The sequence below is a fragment of the Pteropus medius genome, unplaced genomic scaffold, assembly GCF_902729225.1.
Source record: "Pteropus medius unplaced genomic scaffold, Ma_sr-lr_union100, whole genome shotgun sequence".
NCBI classification, from domain to species: domain Eukaryota; kingdom Metazoa; phylum Chordata; class Mammalia; order Chiroptera; family Pteropodidae; genus Pteropus; species Pteropus medius.
In genome coordinates this window covers 7,924,893-7,936,004 of record NW_024355990.1, presented here as the reverse complement: position 1 = coordinate 7,936,004, position 11,112 = coordinate 7,924,893, and the positions used below count along the sequence as shown (strand labels likewise).

The 11,112-nt window shown below is 36.4% G+C and overlaps 1 pseudogene; it reads right to left on the bottom strand.

Annotated features, from left to right (window-relative positions):
- Window positions 1-1,215: 1,215 nt before the first annotated feature.
- Window positions 1,216-1,334, bottom strand: LOC120600452 (uncharacterized; annotated as a pseudogene).
- Between the last annotated feature and the right edge of the window lie 9,778 nt (window positions 1,335-11,112).

The following is an 11,112-nucleotide window of genomic DNA, read 5'->3' as shown; positions in this document are numbered from 1 at the left end:
AGACTTATTACAGTACTCAATATATTCCAGTTGGCTCAAGGCTCTTATGAATTACATGTTTATTTTGTCTTCTTGACGGATATTTCCTCATGTCTGCGTATTGTGCCTCTAGGAAGGAAAACTTATATTTTCTTTAAAAGGGAGCTTTTCTGAAAATCTTGCCAAAAATAAAGTGGCTTAAATGGAAAGCACAAAGAGCTCTTCCTTTGAAAAAGAGAATAATTTCGAATCATTTTATTTATAACAATTTCTATTTTCAAGCAAGTTTTTTGAGGCAGCAGTGAGACCTTAATTTGAATAAGACCACAGAACACAGATTCAAACAACAATGTCCAGTGAGTGTGCAGTAATGGTGAAGGCTCCAAGACTTCTGCACACAGACATAATTTTTCAACCACTCTTTCTAACACCTGCCGTAATTTGGAATATGAGCTTCAAATAATCATCTTGGATGACTGTCTACTCACTGATTCATCTCCAGTGAACGCCAACACATACCTCTCCTCTTCCTTCAGCCAGGTAGGACTATTAACAGTGAGAAATGCACCACACTGCTTTCTAGGCTTCCTGCCACTGTATGCATGGTTCACCATCCTGGAGTATCTGTCACTGCTTTGATTTTGGTCGCTTCAAACCAGATCACTTCTCTTCATCTCTGATATCTGACCCTCTCTCCATCTACTCAAGAAAGATTCACTCCACTTCCTTTTGAACACATCCTGATTCCAATCTGTCAGTGTGGTACAATTATTTGCAATGCATCTTATTTACGTTATATATCTACTACCAAGCCCATGGCCTGGAAGATGGTGGGTGCTCAATGAAAAACTGTGATTTGCCCAATGAATTCCATAATCTTGAATTGCTATAAATGGCACACCAGAACCTTGGGCTGGCAGGTCCAATCATGGAATCCACAGTCACCTTCTGTAGACATTTAAGAATTTTTTTCCTCCCCTAAATTGAAAATTGCCTTAAATTATGGGAATTTTTTTGTATAAAGTTGTGTATCTCTTGTACTCCAGAGCACAGCACTTTGTGAAGAGTGAGCACTGGATGAAAAATAAAGAAATGTTGGTATCCTTGCTCTAGGTTGTCTTGCTTTAGGACAACGATAACTATTTTATTAATTTTTTTAGGCATGGCAACCGTTGGTTGACCTCAGAGATTGCAAGGACCTTGTCGGCTTACGATCCTTTATTTTTTTATTTTTTATGCCTACAGCACCTTGTCTTCCTAGGTGGTCTCTCATCCAAGTATGAACCAGGCCCGACCCTGCTTAGCTTCCGGGATCAGACAGGATCAGGCTTGTTCAGGGTGGTATGGCTGTAGACAGGACAAACGACTATTAAATTTTTAAGGATGTCCTGTGTGGCGTACACTGCTCTAAGCATTTTAAGGCATTATCTCATTTAATCAGCACGATTATAAGAAAACAAAATGTACTATTATGATCCTCAATTTATAAACACACGGGGAGAAGACATGCTGCCTGAGGTCACAGAGTTGTACGTGGTGGTTCCAGAATTTGGAAAGACCTTGAGATTAACCACCATTCTCAGCTGCAAGAAGGAATTCCACCAAGAGGCAGTTGACAGCTGCCATGGGGGAAGATACACCAGGAAAGGTGGAGGACTCACGTGTTAAATTACAGTTCGCATGTCCGTGGCCCCAAATCAGCTAGTCCTTCTTCTTGTGCTATTACCTCAGCTCCCCAAATGGTATCTGGTTTGCTCACAGTTACTCATCTACCAATAAAATGCATCCTGCTCCCAGTAATGATGGCTTTTTTTTTTTTAAATAAAAATGTAAGTGTTGGGAAAACTTACTTGTTTTTCACTCATTTGAAATTTAGTATTAGGAAAACCGATTGCATTGAGTTTTGTGTCATCTTAAAAATATTGTATAGGATGAAAGTTTAGGTAATTAAAAAAAATTCCTTTCAAGCATTCTTAAAACCAACTGTACCCATGTGTAGCTAAGATGTTATTTTATTTACCACTACTTTTTTCCTTTTTAAGCATGTCTGTTAATACTCCTACTTAAAAACACTGCCAGCTGCTTTTGCTTGTTATTGTATATTCCTTAATGTAATAAAACGTCATTTTGAAAATGGCTTCTGATTCAGATGTTCAAGGTTCTGTCTCCTCTGTAATATGCCCCAGATGCGGATGGATTCCCCCCAGTTTCTTTTCAGAGTGCCCTCTGATCTGCAGTTCAGTTCCTTTTCTGAAAGCATCAGCTCCAAGGGAAACTATTTTCAGACATTTAGAAGCAGGCTACTCAGGCAGCACTGACCGATGAGTAACCGTAATTATCAGGGAAATTCTGCTGGAGTCTGTCTTTTACAAAAACTTGAGAAAATGTCAGTATTTGTTTTATATTAACATTTTTGTTAGATTAGACATTGTGGGTTGAACTCCATTCTAGGCAATGGGGCTAATAAATAGCATGAGAAATAAATCTTTTGAAAGGAGAAAAATCAGAAATTTGGGTCCTGAAAATTGTAATGGATCGTATATGTTATGAATTGGAAATATAAGATCTCCTTGATCTGCACCTTCGTCTTCTCCTTAGTGACATAACCATTTCTCTTTTTTTCCTGTGACTTACTTTTAGCTTTTGATAGAACAATCACAGCTATGGACCAACAATTCCATTATAAAGATCGATGCTTTTTTAATATGAAACTTTTCTGAAACTCTTCAGGGTAGTTCCTTATCTATTTTTTTAACAGAAAATTTAAGCTTAAGAGTAACAAACTGAGGAACTGGCTGTGTGTGTTTTCTTTTATCCAAGTTCTTCACTCTTTTTCATAATGAAAACAGTCATTCATTGGGATGAAATTCTCCATTTCGTTTAGGCAAAGTCACAGTCACAGGTTTCTGTGTCAGGCTTTCGCCATGTCTTTTAACAGTGAATGCAATCCCAAAGTCAAAGTTGACTGCAGGATATCTAGTGGATAAGTCAGAATCTAGTAAAGACTAATGGCTGGAACATTGATAGTTCCCAGCGCAGTCAAGAAAAACCCAATCTACGTCAAACTCTAATATTTATTGGGAAACGACACTGATGTGGTCGCTTTTGCTTGTTTATGGTTGAAATGCCATTTACTAAGATTTGAAATTACTGAATTTCTTTTACATGGCTAGTCACGAAGGTGAAAGGGAAAACAGAGACTGGGAAGAAAAGGCTGCAGGAACATGGAGAAAATAAATTAAAAGAGCAAAAGTATATAAACAACATTCTAAGAGTCCTCCTGTGTCCACATCCTCTCATTAAATGGTGGATTTTGTACTCTCTGAGTCTTGAGAGATGCTCAGATGATACAAACAAGCACTGCCCAGCCAGACGAAATGAGAAAACCAACCAACAAAAACATCTGTGGCACATATCGACTGTCAGGGAGTTTGGGACGATACCAACCTAGCGTGAGGAGAAATCTTGCGTGGTTTCTCAAATCTACGTAAATTCAACAGAAACTCCTTTTCACACTGGCTACATGTGGAATCAAAACTTAACCATTCTTATATGACTCAGGCAGTAAAAGAATTGATTTAGGGATTAGTTTCTGGAAAGAGAGTTTCGAGATGACAATATGCTGTCATCAATCCTGTGATGAGGCTGTGGAAAGCTAGTGTGGCGCAGACTAAATTTGACAAGTAGGAGACTGGGAGCAAGGGCGGTAACCCTTTAACCTTTTCTGTCTTGGTCAAGTCATCCCAAGAGTTCGGTTAAAAACACCCTCTCTAAGGAGGAGAATGAGTGCTCAGAGAGAGAGGAGTAACCCTGAGGTCCCTCTGAGCGATGAGATAATGGGGACATTCAGCCTGGAGAGACAAAGCCTCAAGGGCATAAGCAATTGTGGACATGCTGCTGTGTAAAGGGTTTGTTATTTACCAAGGATTAAACTGAAATCGTTGAGAAAAGTTACAGGCTGAGAAAATCTTAATTTAGTAGAAGGTTTTCTCATAGGTGGAATGGGGTCTTCTACTGGTAAAATTAATAATAATAATAATAATAATAATAATAATAATAAGAAGAAGAAGAAGAAGAAGAAGAAGAAGAAGAAACCCAAAATAATACTATTCAATTCTAAGAAACCCAAAATAATACTATTCAATTCTAATTCAGACCATATTCTAATTACTAATTCAGACCATATTCTAATTACAATGAAAATCGATGTGTATGTTGTCAGGATGATTCAAGCATTGAAGAGAAAACTGAACTAAATAATAATAGGCATTCTTTATTACGGACATATTTTGTGTTAGATCTCGTGGTAACAATACACATCCTTATTACCAACTCTTAGAAGAATCTCAGCAAGGTTAGATTATTTATCCCACCCTATTAATGAGGAAACAGAAGGTCAAGAACACTACATAGCTTTTCCGTCCCTGGTGAAAATATTAGCAGATGACAAAACCAGAGTTCTTTATGTCTAGAGCGTCTCTATTTGATGCTAATAAAAATCTAACCTATGAAGATTATTTTTTTCTGCCAACTAAGCTGTTCTTTTTTCCTTCTTATACAAGATCCAAATTCTGTCTGTATTCTCTCAGATATGCTACAGACCATGTTTAATCAAGCTTCTGAAAGCTGTGGAGCGTGCCATGCCACACCACCCACCACACTTCGTACGTCGGCTTCTCAGCCCAGCCTTGTGTTTTCTCACACGACCTTTCTTGCGGCTTAACCAACCGTTTCTTTTCAACTCAGGAACTGTTTTCTCTCACCATCTTACTATACCTGATCTACTGTCTGTTAATCTGGCTTTTCTTTCCTCCTTGACTTTGAGACTGTCTTTTGTGAAGCTCTGTCTCTGGGAACGGTCTCGCATTCCTGGGACCAGCCCCTTTCCTGACTCAAATCTGGAAAAATTGTAGACTGCAGAAAACATGATTTACTTCCTGATTTACTTCCTCTGAATGTCTGTAGTTATGGATGCAACGGGGCAACAAATTACCCAGTCTCTTGTATAGTGCTTCTAGACCTCTCATTTTCCCTGTGTACATGTCATCTCCTCAATAAAAATGCAAGTTCTTTAGAGGAAGGGTAGACATATTTATTGTTCAAAAATCAGGCTTACAATGGAACTTAAAAATTCTTTTTTAACTTTTCCTATATATATTCGATCGGAGCTTATATTTGATGCAAGGAGCATCATATGTTTATTTTGTTGATCTTAATATTAATGGAGATACCATCAGATGACTTTGGTTATCTCCTAAATAATATCCAATATAAATATAAATATTTACATGACTGATCTATTAAAGAAGTGACTAATTCCGGAATTTTTATAGTGAAAAATAGATTTACCTCGAAGTAGGAGAGTCTTCTTAAGTCTTTTGTTACCCCAAATCAGCAAACACACTGTGGAACTGAAAAGAGAAGAAACCAAAAATCACCAAATATTTAATATTAGAAATTATGCAAACAGGTAAAATTAGTTGAAAAATTTGTGTGTTAGAATCTAACCGCCCATTTCATATATCCCTAAGGAGAAGCTTTCTAGCACATCTGTATGAACCTTTAGTCAATACACATTAGTTCAAGGTGCTTAACATGTAGAAAAAAGTCCCCACTCTTAGGAATAATTTTGCTTATAATCTTAAATCACATTTCCCTATAGAGTTAAAAAAATAATATCGAAACTGTAACTTTATTTTTTATGGAATCTTGCTTCTTTTTCTGGTCTATTTAGATACTTATAAAAGTATAAACAGGACATGTGCACACACACAGATGCACAATTAATAGTAAAATTAAATATTTTTAATATTTGTGTGCTTAAGTTTTTCTCATAACCTAAGACTGGTGATGGCAATTTTTCTAAAATTTTGCTACATTTTGTATTCAGGTATTTTTATTAAAGGTTGAGAAAGGGCCTGCGTCACCTAGTCACACAATCTACTGCTCACAAGTTTCAAGTGAATGTGCAAAGAACCACCGTACCAAAAGCAATCACAAATTTACTCTTGACTTCAGATTGCCTACAAGCTCTTCAACGAGAAATATTGCTGAGGGTTTGCCAAACATGCAAAGGCCGTAGCTTTCACCGTTTTGCAAGCAAAGGAAACAACATTTGAACCTCCTCTGAAAAAGTTTTTTTTTTTTTTCACATTAAGAGGCGCCACATGAACAGAACGTGCCATAAATAACGTGTGCTAACATTTTCCAAAAACTGGACATCAATTAATGCTAATTTATGAGGGAACCTCTTTGGAGAAGCATAGTCCAGACTCATAACTACTGAAAAGATTCATTAATATAAATGTTAAGGCAGTTTTTTTTTTTTAAGTGGGCATTAAGGTAAATGCATATCATTACATTGAAAGCTCATAATTTATTGAAAATTCGGTGGAAAGGAAACTTTACACCATATGTTTCCAAAGGTAATGTTTTAGCACATTAATCAAGAAAATAAAATAAGGATGAGGATGTGATCATAAGAAAGACGTGCGACGAAAATCCAGCTTAAGAACACCTAACATTCGTTGAATAAATACCGCATGCCAGACATTCTGCATACACTATCTTGTTTATTTTTTCCAAAAAAGAAAAAAACTATGAGGTAAATTATATTATTATTTCCATTTTACAACTGAGAAAAATGAAAATCAAGCAGTTTATGTTACTTGTGGAAAGTCACAAAACTAACAACTGGTATAACTCAGATTCATAACCCCATCTCTTAAACCACATGAAATACTACATTTTACTGCCTTTGAGAATTGTCAGAAAAATGTATGGATAAATTCAGGTAGGCATGCACAATGCTTTATTCTCCAGGATCTCTAAAAATAAAATCAAATTATTTTTTTTTCCATTAGTTAAACTATACATTTCCACACACAAGTTAATTTGTGCATACTAATGTGACTTATTTTAACTTTGAGATAATAAGTTATTTCTATTTTTCGATTTTAAACATGGTAATAAAATAGCAGTTCCTACTTTTTCTGAAATTTTCTCTAATATTTTGAGTGGCCTGGGTAATATTCATTCATTAGTTTGAAAATGAAATTTTTACTTTTCTGAGGCGTAATTGTCTTAAGTAATATTTTTGCAGAAACGAAAGTGGGGGAAAACAGTTACCTTTTAGTTACTTCTGAGATGACATATGTGCACATGCGCACACACGTGGGTACATTTTGGCATAGAAAAGATGGGACATAGGGGAGAATGAGGGAAAGCAACCAGAATCTTGAGAATATTGCCTAATCCTAAATGTCCTCTGTTGATAGTAGATCCATTTGACTTTAATGTACAGGTTCCCCTCCAACCTGCCAGAGATGGTATAATTGGGCAAAGATTCTAGCAGGAAATGGACGCTCATCATCTCAGTAAACAGAATGGGTGGCTCCTTCCTGAACCACAGTTCTAAAACTTGATCACGCTGCGGAATCATCGGGAAGACCTGTGAAACAGAGGCTCCTGGGCTCTCCAGTTTCTGTTTCAGGAGGTCTGGAGCAGGACATGTGAATTTGCGTTTCTAACTAGTTCCCGAGGGATGCTGCTGATGCTGCCTTAGGAACCCCACTTTGAGAACCACTGCAGTAGAAAGGACACTATTAATAGACTGTACGTAGACCCATAATGTAATTTAGAGGTAAGAGTTAAATATTTGATAAATAAATAGTGGTGTTTGTTGTTAGATCAATGAATAGAACATATATTAGGTAGTTACTAAATGATCTATAAATAATTGTTATATTCAGTTCTCAGAACAAACTAATTGATTAATATTGCATAACCATTTAATATGATTATGGAATAACTTCAGACTTTCTAAGTCTTTCTGTAACTACCTGTAGCCTAATCAGGCGCTCAAGGTAACTTTGGGTTAAAAAGTAAGAAAAGAATTAACTTTCGGGGCCATTCATTTCTGAATTCTCCATAGGAACTGAGAAGCTTCCAACTTATTTAAATTGAAACAGGAAATCTCATTAGAAACCGACTACACTCAGCATACAAAATTAAACGAGTTGTATTTCAATGATTAAATGTTTACAATTTATTAATGAGAAAACAGTGATTTAATACTAGGATAAGCAAAGAGCATTTGCCAAGGAAATAGGAACAAATAGGGATGAAGTTAAGTGGAATAAAATATGTCATTTTAAACTGTGGAAGTAGAAATCTTGCCTATGTTTTCTCAAAAAATCCATTTTTAGAAAAACCTCTCTTCATGAATGTATTCAGTGATAGGTGGTTGTTGGCACAATTAAGTCTCAAATGCCTCCAAAGTTTACCTAACATCGGTTCCTAAAAACAAAACCAAACAAAACAAAATACCATATCCATGTTCCCAGTTCTAAGGCAAACATTTGTGTACCAGGCATGTAGCGTCCTCTGCCACTGGAGGCAGGAGTCTGAGTTGCACATGCAAAATTCACTACATGAAACTGTGTGAAATGTTTCAATTATTTCTATAATAACATTTAACATGTTCCAGATATAGTGCATTAAGCACACAGCCAAGAAATGGTCCAAGACTTTGCTGTTTTTCATTTCAGTGTATTATGAGTGTATGAAACACATGTTAGGAATATATTTCATATTCTGCATTTGTAAAATATCAAATTTATATCAGCAGAAACCGCAAAGGCAGCACAGGAGCTGCCCCCAGAGCAAGGCCATTTTGCAATCAAACTTTTTAACACCACATTATCATTTTAAAGAACAAATCTCCTGGTTGAAATGAAGAAAATGATTTTCACAACTCATGGCAATTTTCTTTACGTATTTATTACACAGGATTCAAAACACATACTCAACAAGAATTAGTCTCAAGTCTCTACTTTAGTAATATGTGCCATGCGCGAAGGTCATATTGCAAATAAAATTAATTCAACTGGGTTATCTTATTCCATTTTATAGCACAGATATAATTTTGTGAACGTTTTAACGTTTATTCCCATATATTTTTAACGTGTCTATATACATATATATGCTATGGTTCTTCAGATTATTCTATGCTAAAAAGCTATAAGGAAAAAATTATTCTCATGAGCTAAATAAATTTATTTGCAAACATTATGCTACTTTGGCATTATATTTTAAGTCCTAGATGAAATAAGTCGATAAAGTACTTTCTGGAAAACCAACTTATGCTACAGAATTTACCTTCTATCCTTAAATATTAAGCCTTTCTCGCCATGTCTTATTTTATAATTATAGGTAATATTATATTAACAATTCTATAGTAATAGATGACATGGGTTTGGGTAGTCCCAGCATGAATTGCCTTATATTGAATTATTTTCTAACAGTAAATTGTGCCTGGGTTCCACTATCACACAGTCACATTTACAAATCCTAGGCTATGTATTGGCTTCCTGGTCAATTTAGGACACATCTGAGATGAACTAATTTCAAAGTAGTATCTAAGATACCAAACTAATGTTCACCCTACACCGGTCTGTGTACAGCTACTTATAGTCATGGATCTCCCTTGGGGATTAAATCACAACTGATGAGTATGTCTCAGTGGCTCCTATGCAGAACAGGCAAGTTCTTTAACATCTCTGTTCCTCAGTTTCCTCATCTGGCAAATAGCGATGGTCGTAATAGGTACCTCATCAATTTGTTCAAAGGATTTAATGAATTCAAATCTGTAATGTACTGAAAATAGCTTATACCACATAGCAAATCCCACATCGATGATATCTAGTATTATCTCTCACTGATGTCGTCTCAGTGCCTGTGTAAAAAGAATACACACTTAATAAATAAAGAACAAATGAATAAATAAAATAACAAAGCTTCTCCTTTGAATCCGGCATAGCTTTTGTTTGGACCTCTCTAATAAGATGTGCTGTGTTCTATTTTGTATTAAAGTGTTTATTCTCTTAATATGTTTTCCTCGCATGACTTGAGTGCAGAATGTGTCCTGTTCATATCTGTATCCCCACAGTGCCAAGGACCATGCCTGGTACGCAGGATGTATCTATTATGAACATATGTGGAATGTAAAAAGTTAAGGACAGCAGAAGAGCCCAAAGAAATGTGAGAGGATTGGCTATCAATCGTTAATTTTTTAAAAAGTTCATTTTTTATTACATATTTCTAGAGGAACTAGTCTGTGGATGACATTTTGCTGTGTGTGATACAAAAATGCATCACAGCCCTTTACTTCAGGAAAATTATAAATGAAAAGGGAAGGCAAAATAACACAAAATCCTTCTACGTGGGTAATATCTGACTCTCATCAGAGTTATAGGAAATGCTAAGAGATTCCAGCGGAAGAACATATCCTTCTAAGCATCACACAGAGCCAAAAGGCATCTCGAAATTATACAAATGGTTATCTCCCTCTCGCCCAACCTTCCAGCAGATATGTTTGGCTGCATCTTCCCCTCTGAATTAAACTTGTGTTTATTTCTATCCACAGACTTGCTAAACCACCTGTGAATTCGATCAAACTGATGATGTGGGTTAAACAAAATTCATGGGCTTTTTGGGATTCTTATAGGCATAGCTTGCATACTGATATCTGCTCGTTGACTTTGGGCTATATATTAGAAGGCCAAGAAATTAGTGAAACTGCTCAACTTCATCAGTACATTGGCATTTAATAAAGTGTTCCCAGCTATCAGTAAGCAAGGCTGTGTGTTCCACAGCAAACCCTAACCGCAGGGAGGGCATATTTGATGAAGAGCCAGGAGTAAATATAACCGAATGCTACATCTCTCATGAAGAATGACTGGAGCATTTTGAAGATCAGAATCAGTTAAAATAGCTAAGCAGGTAAGTTTGTGTAGACTCAGCATTGTTTACTGTGACCTACTGAGTATTATTGTGTGTGTGTGTGTGTGTGTGTGTGTGTTTCCATTATATTTCTCCACTTCTTTTTACTTGATAGAAATGGCTTGACCCAAATGTGAATGTACCTGGCAAGACGTGTTACGTTTCATAAATTTCTAATCGGAGTGGAGGATCCAGCAGCCTGATGCCAGAGCGGGCCTGAGGCATCCTGCAATTAACACTGTCAAGTTGTCCCTGCTTGTAAACAGTTACCTCACATTACCTCAGAGCACGAGGCCATGTTTGTCCACAAGAGCCGGCTGCCGCAGTATGGCTTAGCTACAAACTCTGGCT